Consider the following 18,574-nt stretch of genomic DNA (forward strand, 5'->3'; position numbering starts at 1 on the left):
AGATAGATACTGTATAGTCACATAAATAGATAGATAGATATATAATTTGAGAGATAGATACATAGACGGATAGAGAGAGATAATTTGAGAGACAGACAGACAGATGGATAGAGAGAATTCGATAGATAGATAGATGGATAGAGAGAAACAGAGAGAGAGAGAAAAAGACAGACAGATGGATAGATAGAGAGAATTTGAGATATATATATATTGGATTTTATTGCAATAAAAACTATCAAAATACAATCACAAGCAGTCAAAGACTGAAATAAGTGAATGTTTACATACAAATAGAATCATAACAAAATATAAAGTAAACATTATAAATAAATATCAAATACAATACAAATTCATACAGATAAAAAAGAAATGTATCATAAATAAATACAAAAGGCCAAAAGTAAAGTGTCACCAAAGAAGAAAAAAGCGGAATGAAAGATTAAGAAAAAGAGGTGAGAGAAGGGAAAGAAATTGGGATAAGACAAAGAGAAGGGAAAGCAAGAGGTGGAATTTGAAAGAGAATAGGAAGCAACCTTCAGAAGAAAAAAAAATCATTATGCAATACAAGACATTTAACAATGGTAACAAGTAAATAAAGTAGTAATTGAATCGAATTGAGCACAAAAAAGGGAAAAGTAGAGCTGAGGAAATAGACTCCCGAAGGTAGTCGAAGCAGTGTTGATATTGCACATGAGTAGATTAACAGATGGATAGAGAGAAATAAAAGAGAGACAGATGGATAGAGAATTTGAGAGATAGATGTTAGATGGATAGATAGATAGACAGATAGATAGGTAGATAGAGAATGAGAGAGACAGAGTAGATAGACAAATTAACAGATAGATATATCATGTAGTACCATAGATTGATTTATAACATAGATAGTGGATAGACAGATATGATAGATATAAGGATAGATATAATATGAAAAAAAGTAATTATGTGTTTTATTTTTCAATATTTTAGTTATTATTCGTTTTCATTCATATAAACGATCATGTGCGATAAAGTAAAAAAAATCATGAAGCCAACGTATATACAGTAGTTCAGCGGAACAACCAAAATACATGGACTGAAGCTTTTGGTCTATAAGCTCAGCTGCATTTGCACGTATGTTCTGCGGATATCTTCGGTGCGGACTTTTGGATCGCGCCCAGCTGATTATGTAAACAAACGTAGACGTAGACTCTTCACTAGTCGCTTTGTGGCTATTTTTCCGGAAAATGCCTTCGCCAGGGTGTAAAACGGAAACGCGCGGCCAGGACAGCGTCAGGACAAGGCGCGGAATGTAATAATTGTAATCCGCGACCCTTCCGCAATCTGTCCGGACATTCCTGGGAGTGTCCGCATGCTGTCCTAAACCCTTCCTGGTGTTCGGGAAATCAAAATTTGTCCGAATCCAAATTTGAAACGTCAACGCCGTGACATTTTAATGACATTTTGTTCTTCTTTTTTTTAATTCGATGGACTATGATAAAATCATGAACAATATGGTAGATGCATAATCCTGCAAATTATGATATGATGTGATACATCATGGGTCGCGTTTCCATGTTAGAATATAACACTGTTCTGACATGTCAGGCGAAAAGATATATTTTTCCTTTCATTCATTCGTATGAAGGCATAAAATATGGATGAATTTTGATTTGAAAATAAAAGAAAATCTTGTAGCCTATTTAATAGGAATAACGATTTTGAAAAGTGTATTTTGATGACGAAACAATTTTATATTCTCGCCTGTCTCAAATTGGTCGTTTTGGAAACAAATGGTTTTTCATTTAATAACTTGACGATAATTTCTTTGTATATCAAGTGGTTGTCCGTAAATTATTATGATTATCCGAGTCCTTGATTTTACCTCTCGGGACGTTGTCCTAAGTTTGTCCGGCTTTGTCCTGATACGATCTGCATGCTGTCCGCGCCAAACGCCGAAAAATATTCAGACAATGCTGTCCTAAAACACTCCCAAGACATTTCTAGGAATGTCCTAGGACAAAACGGAGACAGTCCTGGTTATGTCCTCGGACAAGTTCATTTGCATAATCTTTTTCGGGATTTGGTGCGGACAGCATGCCGAAATGACAAAAGTTGCTTCCGCAACCCTTCCTGGTCTTGTCCGTGCCCTAGTGGAAAACCGGCTTAAGGAGGAGGCGAAGAAGTCGAACAAAAAACAGAAGATGAATGACTACTGTGGTGATAACTGATAAAGGTCTACAAACGTAGACTATACTATGTTACTAACACGTCTATATGGCTGCTACCAAGATGGTCGCAGTGATGTTGTCGCAGCTAACCCAATAAACCTGTATAGTGGGATCAAATTATATCTAACTGGTCTGTTATTTGCCTCCAAACTAACTATTGCAATAACTGAACAAAATATTTATAACAAAATTACATCATCTAATTCCAATGGCTTTGTAACTTTTTGGAATCCCCAAACTGCATAGCTATTGCTTATTTTCCACCAAGTTCAAGTATCGTCCGTAATGGTGGAAAGCAATGATCTAAAGAGGCATAAACATGTTTACCAGATACGTATCTACACAATCAATTACATTATATTTTCGTTCCTTTCTTTATAATAATGTTATTTCATTTCATTTCATTTCATTTCATTTATTTGTCCGTTAAAACGGATAATTGTATAACTTGACAATTCTTGCAACAAAAATATTATTCACAGAATAACATAACAACAATGAACATACCGGTAACATATTAAACATGAACATGAACGTAATCATCATGATTGTACACAAAGTACATGTAATGTATATATTAATTAAAATCGATGACTTTGCTGGCATAGTTATTGAGCATTTATTTATTTATTCAGTTATTTATTCATTCATTTATTTGTTAATTAAAACTCTACAATTACTACTTACGTGTAAGTTGCAGAGTTGTCTGCTACATTTTCTCTTTGTTTCTACAGATAAACCACACTCCTTATTCTACCTTATTTCATTGACAACTCTTATGGAGAAAGGGACGAACGAATTAATGCGGCGACTGGTTCTTGCTTTTACAGATTTCAGTCTTCGTCCGCTTCTTAATTGAATATACTGGCTATTCAGGGGGTGGGTTTGATCAGACATAATGGAGAGAGCTTTCGAAAGTACTCTTTCTTTACAGATTTCATCTAAGTCAACAGTGTTATTCATTATTTTGCTGGCTTGCTTAACAAGTCTTCTAAGCTTTATTTTATCTCTCTGTTTTGCATTATTAAACCAGATGATTGAATCAAAAGTAATGATACTCTGGATGATCGACTGGTAAAATAGATACAGGATCCTATCATTTACATGAAAGTACTTTAACTTTCTGAGGAAATATAACCGTTGATTGCATTTGGTCAAAGTGCATTTTGACTTTGCATCCCACGACATTTTACTGTCGATTTCCGTTCCTAAGTATCTATAGCATTCAACATTGTCAATAATATCACCATGCTGATTAAAACCCCGCCATTCGACCATTATAAGCTACACGGTCCCCAAATTATTGTTCTGTAAATGTGCATGCGGTGTTGTAATGATTATGAGTATGATGTCATTTTCATCATCATCTATGTAATCGATATGTAGGCCAATTATAAGAATTATATATGATTAGAATAATTCATTTGATGAGCGACTATCTCGTCATCGATAGTCCTTCACGGTGAGGTTTTGCGCCCACCAGCCCTACCCCGGCTCTACCCCTCCGGATCCTGGCGACATGTATTAACTGATGCATGGTATTTATCCACTACCATATTTAATGCTAGATCAAATAAATAATAATGAATGATGTTATGTTAGAATAAATGGACATTAGACCAAGTGTGAATTACATGTAGACCAAATTAAAATTAGACCAAGTGACGATTAGCCCTACTGGGTATTAGACCAATTGGCTATTAGACCAAGTGGTCATTAAACCAATTGGATATTAGACCAAGTGGAAATTAGACTAAATGGAAATTAGACCAAGTGGAAATTAGCCCAACTGGTTATTAGCCCAAATGGAAATTAGACTCAATGGTTTTAGCCCAACTGCTCATTAGACTAATTGAATATGGGAGTTACACGAATTGGATATTAGACCAAGTGAAAATTAGCCCAAATGGAAATTAGACGAATTGGATATTAGACCAAGTGGGAATTAGACGAATTGGATATTAGACGAACTGGTTGTAGACTAAATGAGTTTAGACTATGTGAAGTTGGACGAACTAATAAGTAGACCAAGTGGTATTAGACCATCCGATAATTCACCTCCCATACACGTTAAATTTCCGTATCCAATCGTTGACATTTTTAGACAAGTTCCCTTCAAAGGACAATTGTCCAGGTGGGTCGCAGACCCGACATATTTATCAAATGTTCTTATAAAAGTGCTGGTTGGTTAAAACTTCTTACACCATGCGATGTGACGAGCACAATAAGTAATACGTCCTGACTCCCAGCCAGAGATACGGTTGCAGAGTGTCTTTATTAAGGTGCCAATTAACTAGCACAAATGTATCACATCTCAACAGTAGATGGCGCAATAGAAAATATCCGGTATACGCACAGATATTACAGATGATAATGATATTGAAATGCTGTATACCAAGCATTCTATTTCAAGCCATTCAATATAATAAAATGTAATTATTCGAGAACTCCTGAACTAAAAAAATATGAAGATCTTATAGGCGGTCGGCTTGAAAATATTATTTGCTACAAAATTTGGATTTTAGGAGTAGCAGCAAACATGTTATCTTAAAACCATCTTCGAAGCGGCTAAAAGAAAGGATGCCAGATATGAGCTTGGTCGAATCTGTTTTGCAGATGTAGTCAGTTTCACTATGTAATTTCGCTGGATTTTTTTTGGAGAAATTGGAAACTATACATTTTTGGAATCGCTATTGTATAACATAGGCGGATCCAGGGGAGGGGCCCGCCCCCCACCCCCCCCCCCCCCCCTATTGGCGGAGCAAAAAATAAATTTAAAAAAAGGGGGAAGAAAGAAAAAAATTATAATCAGAATCCTCTTTTAAATATTTGTTTGAAACTATAAATCATTTTTAAAATTGCTCTGGTTGTAAGCTCAATATATCCAAATCAGAAGCAATATGGATTGGCTCCAAGAAAGGTTCTCAGTTATTCCCTTTTTCTGATAATAGTTTAAAGTGGAATAATTTTACTTTTAAAACTTTAGGTATCCATTTTTCTTTGAATACAAGTCAGCTTTATGAAATCAATCGCAAGACTAAACTCAAATCCATTTATAAAAACTTTAAATTGCTGGCGTGCAAGAAACTTATCTCTGGTAGGCAAGATCTGTGTCGTTAAGACCCTGTTGTTGCCGCAACTCCTTTATTTTTTTCTGTCTTATGTGTTAGAATACTACAAAGTTTTTTTCAAACAAATGAACACTATGTTGTTTAAATTCATATGGAGTGGTGGCAATGACAGGGTCAAAAGCTTTCTTATATGTAACGATTTCTCTCTGTGTGTTTTAAGAATGGTTGATCCCTATACTTTTTGTCTTGCACAAAAAATGTCATGGGTTAAAATGCTTTTTGATGATGATTATAAAGGTATGTGGAAGTCCCTTGAAATTTCTGTATTTAATTAATTTTAGTAATATACAGGATATTTTATGGAAATCATATGCTCTGGAAAGTATTTTGAATAAACTAAGCTCAAGTCAATTGGCTGAGTCTATCCGAGCATGGTATGTATTTAGGTAAAAATTCTCTGAAGCTGAATATGATACTCCCCTTTCCTCAATTGGTTCTTGTCAGTGTATTTGGATTAATAGAAACATTCGTTCAAAGTCAAAACAATATTTCATATACCCGGATTGGTAAGATAAGGGTATTATTTATATTGGTGATTTACTGAATCCTCCTCACCCTGGTAATAAATTATTTGAAGAGCTTATTCTAGACTTTGGTATAAATGTTCAGGATAGGAGGAAATACAATTTCTAATGAATGGAATACTAACCATCCTTGTTACTTCATACCACAATTTAGACACTAACATTATTTCTTACAGATATATGTTGTAGAACTCTGACCATTATTGAGTGATATGAGTCGTTTTAGATGCCTTTTTTGAAAACCCTCTTGGATTTTTAGGCAAAATGGACAACTGCATATAAATGTAACCAGTCCAAACGTATTCTTTTAACCATGAACTATAGTGTGGACACCGAAATTATATCTCCTTGGTGGATTTTAAATGAACTATGTCCATTTTTAAAGTAACAGCAGTCATTTTATACTCCGATCTTTTGGAAGCCATCTTGGATTGTCGACATACTGGACAACTGACTGTCCTTGTAACTGACTTTCTGACTTTTAAACCATGGTACAGACATCAAAATCATATTCCCTTGACGGATATAACATGAACTATGCTAATTTGTAAATACCAGCGGCTAACTTATACTATTTTTTAAGCCACTGTGGACTTTTGGACATATTTGACCACCCATCGTCCTTGTAACTTATCCCAATGTATTATTTGACCCATTTAACCATGGAATAGGCACAAAAATCATATTCCCGGATATTGAACAACCTAGGTTGCTGTTTTTTAAGTAGCAACAGCTTTTTTTACTCCATTTTTGGAAGCCATCTTGGATTTTTGAACACATTGGACCACTGACCGTCCTTATAACTTATCCCAATGTATTATTCGACCATTAAAACCATGGTATGAACACCAAAATCATATCTCACAGGTGGATATGATATGAGCTATGTCTATTTTAAGTATTAAAGGCCATTTTAAACACAATTATTTGAAGCCATCTTGGATTTTTTGACACACCAGACCACTGGCCCTCCTTGTAACTTGTCCTGATGCACTACTTCACCGTTAAAACCATTGAATAAAAACCAAATTAAAGCCTTTTAAGTAAGTAATAGATGAACTTTGGATTTTTTAGCCTACGGCAGCCATTATGGGCGCCATCTTGGTTTTCCTGGTAACCTGGAGTGCTAATATTCACTCTAACTTATATCAATAAATTCGTTTACCCGCTGGACCATGGAATATGAATCCAAATAGGATTCTAGGGTGGATAACGAGTGAGTAATATCCATTTTCAGTGAATGGCGTCCAAAATTGGCCGCCATCTTGAAAATAACTAGGTCCCCATGTGCGGATTTTGGTAGATTTTTAGTATGTAATTCCTGAGGTCAAATACTGCTAGAAACAGTTGAAAAATCATTTGTTGCAATTTGTTCCGGGTCAAACCATATATTGACCCGTCTATAAATTAAACTGTTTTCTTGTATCGAGGTGACGAAATCGACGCGCTCAAGAGATGTCTGGTAAAGACGGGAACGAAGCCCGGGAACTCAAGTGTACAGATTAAAAAAAATCGACGAGGATCCAAGAAAAAAAAGGCCTCTCCTTTCTCGAAAGAGGCACCTCGTTCAATTCCATCACGAGAGTCTGCGATTAGGACTAACAGCAGCAATATTTTACGTGGTAAACTCGATAACATAACCTCTATGCTAGAGTGCGTGATAACACTGCTAAATACTACGGAATCGAAATTAAAACACATATGGATATAAACTTGTCTACCACCAAGCAGAAAGTATGAGATATTGAGAGTAGCCATAATTATGCTATGAATCAAAATGAGGAAATAAAGATCCAAAAGGGAGAATTTCGTGAAAGAAACTAAGAAAGACAGACAAGGTGGAAGAAAGATGTAATGACCCAGAAGGAAAAACCAGTTCCACTGGACCAGTTAGACCAGTAGAATTTTAACTGGTAACTCTGGAAATTGGAACATCGGTTTACTGGCCTAACTGGTCATACTGGTCCAGTTAAAATTTTACTGGTCCAGTTAAAAATAAAACTGGTCTTGAATTACTGGAATTTTATACTGGTCTTGTTTCTGGGGTTGTTACTGGTCTCACTGGTCTTCATACTGGTATCCAATTCGATTAAGCTGGTCTTTACTGGTATTTTCTACTGGTCTGACTGGTCCTCGAACTGGTCGAACTGGTCCTCGTACTGGTCTTACTGGATCAATTTATTACATGCATTTGGTTTGTTATATACCATGGTCAGTGAAATGTGATGGAAAAGATGGTTAGTAAATTAATCTTTCTGCTGTTATTTTAAATGTGATATATATTTTTTCTCTTTCACCCATAACAGGGGCATTTATTTTCAACAAAAATTCATTTCATATACACATCGTTTTTAAACAAAACTCATAGATACATTTCCAAAGAAACAGGCAAATTATACATTTCTTTCTTTCTTCTTTTCCTCAGAATCTTATTGATATCTAATCTTAATTTCAATTCTCTGACAAAAGTAAACCATAATTTATTTTCTCTTTCTTCTTTTCTATGTAAGTTTCTAAAAATTAACATCTTATAAATACTCCAAAGTGCTATTGTTATAATATCATAAATCTTCTTTTCTTTTTAATTTTTCAACAAAATATCGACATGAAAACAAAGGTCTACGTCATACACATTTTTCATCATTATGAATAAATTATAAAAGAAATGCCTATTCAAACTACAATACAAAAAAGCATGTATTAAATCTTCTTTGATATTACAAACTTCACATTTATCATCATTGTCCAATTGCCATAAAAACAACATCCTCTTCGTAGGAATTAAGTTATACAACAATTTTAAATTGAACTGTTTCAATTTGTTTTCCCCTATATTTTTCAAATTTCTCTGAAAGACATTCTTCCAATTTATAGGACTATCGGCAAAGTCAGCCCAATATGTAGGAGCGTCGTTTGTTTTGTCATGTGTTAATAAATTTAAATGTGATATATGAAATTACACATTTTCATTGTGAATTAGTTCACACACTTATTTGGAAAGTTTTTAAACAACAATGAGTGCCATTGCATGGATATTCCATTCTAAATCCTGATTTTTCTTTTTAAAATAGGAAATATGCAAATGAGGTAAACCACGTGATCAGCATCATCAGAATTACTGGTATTACTGGTCTTGACCAGTTCAATTTCAAACAATGAATTACTTTAGACCAGTTGACTATATCAGAGGAATCTGGCTTTGATATTAATCATAATTAAAGGAAATAATTATTTTAATGATAATGTTAATACTTGATAATTATGATAATATTAACAATAATTATTACAATAAGATCGATAACAATGACAACAATGATCATAATAATCATAATAATAATCATTATGATAATTAAAAGAAGAATGATGATAACAATGATAACGATAATAACTTTCTCTGAATTGCAAGATTCATTTTCCATAATTCGTCAAATGATCTGACTTGAAATAAAGTCATTATTTATTGGACCAGAAACACCAGTTTGATGAAAAACAATTTAACTGGTATTACTTATTGCTTCAACTGGAATGCAATTGTTGGAACTGGTCTCCAGTTGATTTTTACTGGTCCAGTTAAAAATCAACTGGCCCAGTAAAAATATACTGGAAACCAGTAAAAATTCTTACTGGTCTTACTGGTTTTTCCTTCTGGGGACATGGAGAGTAGGGTGAAACGGAATAACCTTGTATTTTGGGGGTATTTTGGGGGGAAGGTGCTGAGGATAGTTTTGATTGATGTCCAGATTTCATATCTGACTTAATAACAAACTTTATGAAACTGAATAATTGCTACCCAATAGAGATTGAAAGAGCACACAGACGTCCTACAAGGAAAAGGGCAAAGTCTCAGAAGCTTTTGTTCAAAACCGAAGAAGGTCTCTTCAAGACAGCATTTGCCACATACATGGATAAAAGCAGGTGAGCTGAAATAGATTTGGCTGAGTGAGCAGAATAACTTTTTACCAAGTATGCGTAAAGCATTTCCCTTTATTTGAATGCAGGATAAAAGAGCATTGCCGATTAAATACCTTGCTCACAGGTACCGCCTAGATCGAACGCCGGACTTTCCATGTACAGTTAGGAGCATGAAACCAATCGGCCAAGGCACATCCTATGCTCATACCTTTTCATTTGACATTTATTGTTGTTACCCCCCCCCCCCCGTGTTTTGCCAATATTGTCCATGTGATCTTTATTAAGGGTCAGATGTACTTTCTTTTGCTGCTCGTTCGCTTTTTTTTTCGTGTTGTTTATCGTATATTTAATACATAGACTAGAGTTTCATATGTTTTACTTGAGACTACAAGTTTTTTGTAAGTAGTCCTGGTAGTTAATACCTTTTGGTGATTTATCAGCTTTGCCAGTCAAATGGAAAGTTTTGTGTATAGTTCATTTACGTCTTTCACTGTCATGCTAGAGGTAAAAGGAGCGCTATGCACACCGGGTATGCGCAGGAGTGTAATGGATACGCATTGGTATTTGCTTACTATACCTCGTTTTTTATATGCTGTACAGTGTAAGGTACATGATTAAGGGAGTATCTGTCTTAATATGCTTGATATGTGGCATTTTTCAATTGTTTTGATATATTAGGGTATTTTGCAGTAGCGTACCGTGACTCGGAGGAGACAAAGCATTGGGGGGGGCAAAGCATTGTTCACAGACAATGCACTGCCCCCCCCCCCCCAATGCTTTGTCTCCTGCGGTTCACGGTACGCTACTGGTATTTTGGTGGTTTTAGACTCATTGCTTTTAGGTGAGCGGCCAGAAGCCAAAAAGTGGCTTATTTCTTGACTTTAATCCCCCCGGCTGGATCAAAGCAAAATCATACATCAAATTAAAGGAAATTTTCTGAATTTTTCGGAATTGGGCATTAAAAGTGACGTAATGTGTAGCATCACCATGGAAACCGGCCTTGATTAAGCCACGCCCATTTTAAATACATATTGAATATTTATCGTGAATATTGATTTTTTACTAATTAATCTAAATTATCAGGTATTTTTTCTTATTTTTAAAGGATAGTTCAACTTTCTATTGTAAGAAGGATTACTGAATAACAACTTAGCATGAATTTTATGAACATTTTCACATAAATTGTTGCCTAGCAACATAACTTTCCCTAGCAACCAGTTAGCTCCTTAAGTAAACCACTTATTTTTCCATTCCAAACCTAACTTTTAACTTTTTAACTAGGTTAGATTAAACCTAATAAGTTACACCAATGAAATTCTATAAAGTATTATTAAAAAATAATAAAAAGAACTAAAAAACCCAATTTTAACTATTGCGAACCTCAAATAAATTGGCTAAGCTCTACTGAACACACCCCCTTCTATCGTACAAATCGCCATATTATTGTTCATTTTGACTACATTGATACACGTACATACAAGTCACATACTTTATACTATTTTGTGGTGAAAAAAGTGGATTGAGTTAATAATACCTGATCAATTAACAAGCAGTATCTTGTCTTCAATAGAACAACAAAAGAATTACCATTTCACATTACCCATGGATACCAATTCATTGCCTAGCAACGACTATTTTCCATAGCAACGACTATGATAACGACTCTCCTCCCTGAAAAAATCTGTGTAAAAATAGTTCATTATGAGCAATAATACTGACACATTTATCATTTAGATGCCTACAACCTCGTTTTCAATAATCATTCAACAAACTGACTATTTTTTAGCTTCCATGGAGACAAATGTGTTGCCTAGTAACAATATTCCCTAACAACGGCTATGTTACCACTCTTCATCTCGGTCAAATGTGCTGAGGAATGTGTGCCTTAGAGTACAAATATTGAGAAAATTAACATATGATAGTTTGTTAAACAGTATTCAGGAATTTATCATCATCTACTGACACAATTCCATTGCCTAGCAACACTATTTACCTTAGCAACGATGTATTTCCCAATTAAACAAACTTGAGGAAAATAATCCACTTTTAAGTGTACAGTACTATTTGTGAAGGGATGGTCCAGGCTGCAAATATTTCTATATAAAAAAAAAGTAAAATTCACAAAGCTAAATGCTGAAAATGTCATCAAAATCTGATAACAAATAACAAAGTTAATGAATTTTAAAGTTTATCAATATATTGTGAAAACAGTTATATGCACATCGTCATGAATATTCATTAGATGGGCTGATGATGTCACATCCCCACTTTCCTTTTTCTCAGTTTATTACATGAAATCATAAATGTTTCCTTATTTCATACATGCGTACATGATGTGTCTGCAATATGATGAAATAAGTTGCGGCAATAATAACTAATGTACTTAATCAGTTGTCAATCCAATTGTTTCTTGGTAGAAATATTTTAAATAAACCTAATTTCATATAATAAAATACAAAAGAACAAGTGGGGATATGACATCATCAGCCCACCTAATGAATATTCATAAAGACATGCCTAGAACTGTTTTACCGGAATAATGCAAATCTTTAAAATTCAATAACTTTGTTATTTGTTATCCGATTTCGATCAAATTTTCAGCAGTTTGCTTTGTGAATTTTACTCTATTTATTTAGATAGAACTATCTCCAGCCCGGACCATCCCTTTAAATAATATGCCTACATGCATACTGGCAATGGCAAATTAAAGGACACCACTTAATTTCTCTCATTTCTAAAAAAAAATAATTTATCCTTGTTTGTATATTGCTTGTCTACAAATTCTTAACAGTACGATGAGCACGGTATTTAAACTTGATCACATAAAAAGAGCAGCTCCAAAGAGAAATTTAAATGTTGAAGATGTAAAGAAATTAATATGGTTTGGAGGATTAATAGCTGGGTACATAACATATTTTTTAGCTCTTGGCTGCATATTCCTCAAGTGAATATGGAATGGTTAACAAATGGATGTGTCTTGTCAAATAATACCTAGTCACCCATGCATGTCCAACTTCCAAGTTTGTGTCCGTGTGGCGGCTGTAGCCCAAAGATGCCAAAGCTGTGAGTTCGACAAGTTTCTGTTGAATACTATTAATAAGTGTCAGAAGTTTAATCACAGGGAACTTATGATGTCACTTTCAATCTGATAACTGTCAAGAAATCAGAGGGATGAAAGTATGGAAACTTGGGATCTTAGGTCTTAATATGGTGGTTGTTTACCTGATTGCTATGAAAGCATGAATGTTTCTAAGAAAACAACCAGAGGACCGACAGCTTAATGTCCTCTCCGAGACCTGGTAATGAGATGCGCCTTACTAAAGAGCACTAATGTACCAAGTGGGAATCAAATTCAGGTCACCGGAATCCGAAGCCCCCGCTTTACCGACTGAGCTATCATTCCTGATTAGGCCAAGAAAATGACAAGAAAACCAACCAACTAAATTGGGAGATGTTTTCTATGTCATTATGTAATATGTCATGATGTTGGCACACATCTGCCAAATAGAGACAACCAGGGAAGGGCATACAAGAAAAGTCCCTGAATATAGAGAGGAGGCATATCAGCTTAAGTGGTCTTTGATGTTGTCCTTCAGGTATTTTCTGCCACATCAATAGTGTCAGTGACTCCGGCTGTTAAAAACTGATGCCTTAAATACTCAGTTTAAGAAAATATGTCTGAAAAAAAAAGACAAGGATTCCCTTCACCATGCATACCTATGTAAAGGACATTGACAAAGCTTCCGAAAAACAGGTACACATGCCACTATTGTAGGGCTTACACTAACGCTACTGTTCGTTCCATGGAGATTTAGATCAATATAAATCTTTAAAGACATCCATGGTATAAGAAATACGTCTAAAATATATCTAAAACTGATGTAATTGGGATGATACCCCTACAGTATTGGTAAAACATACTAATCTGTATTTGTAATGATGATTAGTTCAAATAATAAGGCTGGAGCATCTAAATTACAGCCATAATTTTGTATCACTGCTTTAATGGAGTGGGAAAACATTGAACTTTGCAATAATCTCTAAATAATTACTCCTTTGTGTGCCAAAGTGATGATCTGGCAAGTCTTACTCCTGACTGTGCTATAAATCATCTCTGAGCCAATCCAGAAAGACCCCAACTTAGTGTATTCCACCTTAAAAACAGAGAGCAGATAAAAAACTGAGGATCAGATGGTAACAAGTCAACCTATCTTGGCGTTATTCTAGACCGTTCTTTTTCATAAAAAGAACATGCTTCCAAAACAAATGCAAAATTTGGAGCAAGGAATATCATTCTGAAGAAGCTGGGAACAGATGGGGAATTGAGAGATGACAAATCTATCTGTACCACAGCTCTTGCTCTATGCTTCTCCACTGCTGAGTACGCAGCCCTTGGTGACAAGTCTTAAATGGAGCTTGCAGGTCGAGCCATCACTGGCTGTTTGCGACTAACAGAAGTGAGTAATCTTTACCTTCTCTGTATTATTGCCCCATCGTACATCAGAAGAGAAGTCATCAGCACAGAAGAAGGAAAAAAAAACAATCAAGAGGATAGTATTCCACTCGTCAACCATCAACCTGCCAAGAGACTCAAATCTAGACACAGTTTTCTCCACTCAACAGAATCCCTTGACACGCATGATGACTCTGCACGCATGAAAGCGTCACCCTCTGGTCTAACAATCTCCAGTCTGTGATGCACGATCTCACCTATGGACTTAGTACATCACTCTCCAGGTCCAAGTGAAGAATGGCCTACCTGATCTTGTTTAAATCGCCTATGGGGCTACAATAGGGATGGAGAAACTACCTGCAACTGTAAGGATGATCATAGGATACAACATTTTTGTGTCTGCTCCCTCCTACCAGAGCTTTGAACTGCCACTGCCTTTGCCACTGCACTAGAGTCTTTTCACAGGAAAGCTACATGTAGATCTTGTACCATTAACAGGACATGACATCTTTAATGAACTAAAAAGAAGTGTGTCATTAATTATCTGACTGGTAGAAGACACCTATTTATGGTAATCTGACTTTTGGAAGGGGGAGGGGGCAGGGACTTGATTGGTTCCTGATGGGGTTGTCGGTTAGGCTAAAACTTTGCTGAAAACGGTGCCTACATTCTGATTGTTAGTGTTTTAAGGTGAAATTACAATTTGACAGTAAAAGAGCAAAGATATTCTATGCTATCAATCTTACCTTATATCTACATACCCCCATAAAAAGCCACGTTTTGGAGACCTAGACTCCTGCACACCTAGGCTCCCATTTGGTCATAGTATACTGCATGATTTTAAACGGCAATATTTGCTCTGTGCCCATCTTCTCGGGTCAGTACACAGGTCAGTAGAGGGTTCAAGCAAGATTTGGCTTTTGGGTTGAACGACTCCAGATCTTTGGCAGCGCACGGCTCTGGTAGGAGGGAGGGGGGGAGACCAAAAGGTGATGCACTGTCTGATCCTCTCCTTAGTCGTAGATAGTGTCTGCATCCCTGCTCAGTGTAGCCCCGAACTGCATATTGAGGACTTTGCACCTTCCTGTTCCAGACCATAGGCGATTGAGACATAGCCAGGATGGCCATTCGTCACTTGTACCTGGGGGCCAGATTCGCTAGGTCACATGGAAAGCTTTTGCGTCACAGACTAGCGGTGGTTTGACCATAGGGTGATCCTTTGGCTGTGTGCATAGCCATCAAGGGATTCAGTCAAGTGAAGGAAACTGTCTTGATTCGAGTCTCTTTTTGGCAGGTTCAGAGTTAAAGAGTGGAAGAAGAAGGAAGTTTTTTGCTTGTTTTTCCACCTGTGCTGATACCTCTATGTGTGGGACTGTGTCACACAATAGGTAAAGATAATTTACTCTTTTTGGTAGCAGACAGTCGGAAATTGCTCTGCAAACAGCATTCAGGACTGGGTTAAACTTGTAGAATACAGCAGAGCTGTTGAACGGATGGTTTGGCATCAGCTCCCCATATCGTGCTAGCAAGCCTGTTTTTGATGTTGTTCCTTTCTCCAGCTTTTGCCTTTGTCTTGGAAACATATTCTTTGTATGCAAGAGTGACGTCAAGGTAGGCAAGCTTGCTGGTGTGATTCATTCACTTTCAAGTTTCAACACCATCTGACCATCAGTTTACGGTCTGCATCTCTATTGTTAAGGTGGAAGAAGCTAAGTTGGATGTTCTCTTGATAGTAAAGAGCCAGATACGCCAGAGGATCACTGAATGTTTTTTCCACCTCTTCAAATGACTGCTTCTGTGAGGCAATGTACAGTTCATAAGCATTGGTAGCTCTTGGTGTTTGGGTGAACTAGTTGGTAGTTTGTGTATTTGGGCAAGGATATTTCTTTGTGGGGGACCATTTTTCTGCCTCCACCATTTGCTGCTGGAACCACTGAGATTCACAAACAACCGGTCTAAATTAGCCTTGTCAACTTGACGTCCTTTGTCATCACAATGACTTTCCTCGTAAGTAGGCCTACCCTATGATTAACTGTTATATAAGCTGCAGAGAAGTCAACAATGGCTGCTCTAGTTTTCAGACCTTCCTCAAACCATTTGATGTACTGAGTCAGATTCAGTAAAGGACTTTCCTGGCCTGAATCTTGCATACTTGAATGAGGAACTCAGTCACAAAGGGAGGAATGCGTTCAATCAGGAGCCTTTCAAATGGCTTGTATGTGTGACAGAGTAGACAGATTGTTCTGTAACTCCTTTGGCTGATTGGTTCTTTACCTGGCTCTAGTTAGGCAACTACCCTCAATTTCCTCTTGCCGTTGTTTTATTTTTTCATGCAAACAGTGGTTTAACATGTCAGCAGCCATTGGGCTGCAACAGGTTCAAGAAGTGTGATCTGCTCACAGAGGAAATCTAATCCAGGTGCCTTGTTGCTCTTCATTATTTTCTTTGATAGCATAGCACAAGCAGACAATACGTTCATGCTGAATGGTCTTGTGGTTTCAAATGACTCTTAGTTGGGAGGCTGTGTCTGCACTTTTAGGGAGGTTGGCTCTTCGCGGGCAATAAATAGGGATACCTTGTACACAAGAACATAGTTGGCAATTTGGTCGGTGGTCACTAGGGTTATAGTTTGAGACTCGCATAGTCGTTTTCAAGGATCCGAATTATTTTCCCCGGCTTTTCTGCTGTAGTGAGTCATATCCATTGATTTAATGAATTATTGTCACTTTTTTTTTACTATCCATAATGACAATTGTCAATTTTCCCCCACATTCAAGTGTATCGGCACCAAAGGGGTAATTCTCAATATTCCTTTAATTATTAATTGTACAGCAGCTTCGTCATCCTTCAAGCCCGGAGAATAGTTTGTACGGCATCCTCGTGGAATATTTTTCTGTGATGATTCCTTCAACAGCTTTCCAAACGTGTCTTAATGTCGTAAGGAGTGCTGGAAGATTCTGTGGATAGGTATTCGGATCTATGACAAACTGCTCCCAGATTGCTTTCTTCAGGGTGAAAAGGAACTGTGCATGGAGTGATGGCTGCATTCACCTTCAGCCCAATCGGTCGATGTTGAGTGTGCGGGAGAGGGTCAAGCACAACATTCTCAAATTTTGTCGGGTGATGAAATCTAATTTGCATGTGACCAGTTCTCCACAGATTCTCCATCTCGTTGGTTTCTCCCGGGTTTTCTCCATACCCCCAGATAATGCTGTGACTGTTGAAATCCCCAATAATTACATTTCCTAGATCGGAGGTGGCTTCTCGAGTAAGGGAGAAAGATTGGTTAGGAGGTTTATAGAAAGAACTTAAAGAAATACTCATAAGTTCAATGGTTAGGACTTTGCCCTTTAGCTTGATGAGACAATAATAGGCCATCCTCTTAATCAATTATACTTGAACAGATATTAGACCTGCTAATTAACTGCTGGAATCAGTAATGCCCATATAGAATGTCCAGGGACTAACCGGTTCTAGTGAGCAACAGGCTCAGAACTGCCCCATTGCCCATGGATGCATTGGTATAATAAAATAAAAAAGACAAAACCTTGCAACAACACAGGAAAATTGCCAGAATTGCAGATAGAAACTTTGATAGATCATTGTGATTTACATAATTTAGTAGGTTCCCCCATAAAGTAATAAGCTGTTGAGTTCACAATCACTACAGTTTAGGAATTGTATATGCCATACTGATAAATAATTTCGTTTTCCTATTGCAGACACTTCACACTTTATTGGTTGGTCTTGGATATGTATTGAGATTGAGGAGCATTACTTTCCCTGCCTCCTGCACAGTTCGTATTCAAGGGATGTAAACAGATAAAAATGGAAAAAAAAAATTATTTAATGGTGACAAAGATAAATGCACTTTATAGTATGGCTTTTACTTGCAACTTAGGCTGATTTATGCGGGTAATTTTGTTAAACAGTAGGTGGAGGGTTATTTCTTACATGCACTGTAAAAACTGTGGTGTTAAAACTGACACCAGTTGGTGTTAATAGAGGACCACACCTTGAGGTGTTAAAATTACACCCTATAGAGATGGAACATAACACCAAATAGTGTCAATGTAACAACCAAAGGTGTTGTACTAATACCTATAGGTGTTTAACTAACACTGTCAATTTAACACCGGTGTAAAATGACTGGTGTGGTCCTCTATGTACATCGGTTAACACCACAGTTTTTGCTGTGTGGGCACGGGTCCTGTATCTATTCATATTTTAAGAAAGGTAAATTTTCATTTTCATTCATTTTGAATTTATTCTTATGATAAGCAGGTGTTTGCCTGCATCATGACTTGCGGTTGATTTGCTTAATGGGATGGAATGAGGAAAGGTGAT

Source organism: Lytechinus pictus, chromosome 9, assembly GCF_037042905.1.
Source record: "Lytechinus pictus isolate F3 Inbred chromosome 9, Lp3.0, whole genome shotgun sequence".
NCBI classification, from domain to species: Eukaryota; Metazoa; Echinodermata; class Echinoidea; order Temnopleuroida; family Toxopneustidae; genus Lytechinus; species Lytechinus pictus.